This window comes from Sus scrofa, unplaced genomic scaffold (assembly GCF_000003025.6).
Source record: "Sus scrofa isolate TJ Tabasco breed Duroc unplaced genomic scaffold, Sscrofa11.1 Contig1914, whole genome shotgun sequence".
Lineage (NCBI taxonomy): Eukaryota > Metazoa > Chordata > Mammalia > Artiodactyla > Suidae > Sus > Sus scrofa.
The window spans coordinates 2,137,563-2,141,012 of NW_018084979.1; positions in this window are offsets into that span (position 1 = coordinate 2,137,563).

The window sequence follows — 3,450 nt, forward strand, 5'->3', positions numbered from 1 at the left end:
CTCCACTGATGGGAATGATTCGAAAGCTGGCTACAGTGTTACCACGGCCTCACCTGACCCGTGGCCCTGGGTGTCGGAGGTCCCCGGGTCCACACTCTGCTGGGAGCACACACGTGAAGACCTGGCAGCAAGAGAGACCCCCAGGGACCGGGGAGGGCCCTTCAGAGACCGGCTCCCCACTTCCTCCAGTGAGGCACGGCCTGGTTCCAAAGTTTCCGGAATAGCTTGCTGTGGATCAGGTCCCTCTGTTTAAATTCTCATGATTCCTCTGCATCACAATAGCCATATTCTGATTTTTTGGGTGTTTTGGCCATGGCGTGCAGTGGCTGGATGTGGGATCTCAGTTCCCAGACCAGGGATTGAACCCGGCTGCAGCAATGAAAGCACTGAGTCCTAACCACTAGACCACCAGGGAAGTCCCTATAGGTATTTTTTTAAGTTAAAAATTTAAGAATGCCTCTGGTGAAAAAATTGGAGCAGGAGTCCCCATTGTGCCTCAGCAGATTAAGAACCCAACATAGTGTCTGTGAGGGTGAAGGTTCGATCCCTGGCCTCACTCAGTGGGTTAAGGATCCGGCATTGCTGTGAGCTGTGGTGTAGGCCACAGACCCAGCTCAGATCTGGCGTTGCTGTGGCTATGGTGTGTTCAGGCAGCTGCAGTGCTAATTCGACCTCTAGCCTGGGAACTTCTATATATGCCTCGGGTGCAGCTCTAAAAACAAAAAAGGAAAGACAGTATTGGAACAGTGCCGGGAGGAGTGGAGAGCAAAGAACAGCCTTCCTCTGGGGAATCAGTTTTCCCAAAAGGGAGGCTGGGTGTTCTTGCCCGTAAAGCCCAGGGTTTGGTGTTTTTGGTGCTTTCTCTGTGGCATAGCCAAGCTCACTGGGGAGGCTTCAGTCCTATTAGATTCCTTCTCAGACTCCATCATACCTGGGTTATTTTTTTTTTTTTTCAAGGTAATTGCCTTTTTTTTTTTTTTTAATTTTTTTGAAGTACAGTTGTGGTTTTTTTTTTCAGTTCTAAGAATGCTTTTCTTTTCTTTTTTTATTACTCAATGAACTTTATTGCATTTATAGTTGTACAATGATCATCACAACCTGATTTTTATAGCATTTCCATCCCAAACCCCCAGCCCATCCCCCATCCCCCACCCTGTCTCCTTTGGAAACCATACGTTTTTCAAAGTCTGTGAGTCAGTATCTGTTCTGCAAAGAAGTTCATTGTGTCCTTTTTTTAGATTCCACATGTCAGTGATAGGCTTTGATGTCGGTGTCTCACCGTCTGACTTTACTTAGCATGATAATTTCTGTGTCCATCCGTGTTGCTGCAAATGCCATTATTTCTTTCCTTTTAATGGCCAAGTAATATTCTATTGTGTATATGTAGCATATCTTCTTGATCCACTCCTCTGTCGTTGGACATTTAGGGTGTTTCCATGTCTCGGCTATTGTATAGAGCGCTGCAATGAACATTGGGGTACATGTGTCTTTTCGAGTCATGGTTGTCTCTGGATAGATGCCCAGGAGTGTGATTGCTGGGTCAAATGATAATTCTTTTTTTTTTTTTTTCATCTTCTTAGGGCCACACCTGTGGCAAATGGAGGTTCCCAGGCTAGGGGTTGAATCGGAGCTATAGACGCCGGCCTACACCAGAGCCATAGCAGCTCAGGATCTGAGCCATGTCTGCAACCTACACCACAGCTCACGGCAACACCGGATCCTTAACCCACTGAGTGAGGCCAGGGATCGAACCCGAAACCTCATGGTTACTAGTCAGATTTATTAACCACTGAACCACGACGGGAACTCCCTCAAATGATAATTCTATTTTTAGTTTTCTGAGGCATCTACATACTGTTTTCCACAGTGGTTGCACTAATTTACAATCCCACTCCAGCACTTATTGTTTGTAGGCTTTTTTTTTTTTTTTGTCTTTTTTTTGCCATTTCTTGGGCCGCTCCCACGGCATATGGAGGTTCCCAGGCTAGGGGTCTAATTGGAGCTGTAGCCACCGGCCTACGCCAGAGCCACAGCAACGCGGGATCCGAGCCTCGTCTGTGACCTACACCACAGCTCACGGCAATGCCAGATCCTTAACCCACTGAGCAAGGGCAGGGACCGAACCCGCAACCTCATGGTTCCTAGTCAGATTCGTTAACCACTGCGCCACGACGGCAACTCCCTGTTTGTAGACTTTTGGATGATGGCCATGCTGGCTGGTGCAAGGTGGTACCTCATGGTGGTTTTGATTTGCATCTCTCTAATAATGAGTGATGTTGAACATCTTTTCAGGTGTTTTTTGGCCATCTGTATGTCTTCTTTGGAGAATCGTTTGTTTAGATCTTCTGTCCATTTTTTGATGGGGTTGTTTGTTTTTTTGGTATTGAGCAGTAGGAGGTGTTTATAAATTTTGGAGATTAATCCCTTGTCAGTGGATTCACTTGCAACTATTTTTTCCCATTCTGTGGGTTGTCTTTTTGTTTCATTTAGGGTTTCCTTTGTTGTGCAGAAACTTTTAAGTTTAATTAAGTCCCATTTGTTTATTGTTGTTCTTATTGTCATTACTCTAGGAGGTGGGTCTGAGAAGATATTGCTGTGGTTTATGTCGGAGAGTGTTTGGCCTATGTTTTCCTCTAAGAGTTTGATAGTGTCTGGTCTTGTATCTAGGTCTTTAATCCATTTGGAGTTTATTTTTGTGTATGGTGTTAGGGAGTGTTCTCATTTCATTCTTTTCCATGTGGCTGTCCAGTTTCCCCAGCACCACTTACTGAACAAGCTGTCCTTTCTCCATTGTATATTCTTGCCGCCTTTGTTATAGATGAGCTGGCTCTAGGTGCGTGGCTTGAATCCTGGGCTTTCTCTCCTGTTCCACTGATCTTTCTTTCTGTCTTTGTGCCGGTACCATACGGTCTTGCTGATGAAGTGCAGTTGACTTACAGTGTTGGGTTAATTTCTGCTGTATGGCGGAGTGGTTCAGTTATGCCTGTGCATGTTCTGTTTCATTGTGGTTTGTCTCGGGACACTCAGTGCACTTACATGTGCTGTACAGTAGGCCCTGCTGGTTTCTCCCCCAGGTAACTGTCTCTTAGCAACTTCCAGGCCTTCTGAGTCTGTGCTCCAGAGCCTTCCTTTCTTCCCAAGGTGTCTGCATCCTGGAGCTGACGCGTGCCGTATCTCACCTGGTACAGCTGGGAAAGCCCAGCACCCCTCCTGGGTCCTCAGACCTGCATGGCCACCTGGAAGCAGTGGGCACATGGGCATGGGCCATCTGCCAACATTGATCCACCGCTCGAACACTGAGTGCCTGGCACAGGGGCTGCCGTGTTGAGGGGGTATTGCTGCTTCCCTCCACCACGACTAGCAGGATTTGAGGTAAGAGCACAAACTAGTCACCTGAAGAAGAACCCACCAGAATATTTTACGGAATCAACTGATCTGATCGTCATGTTT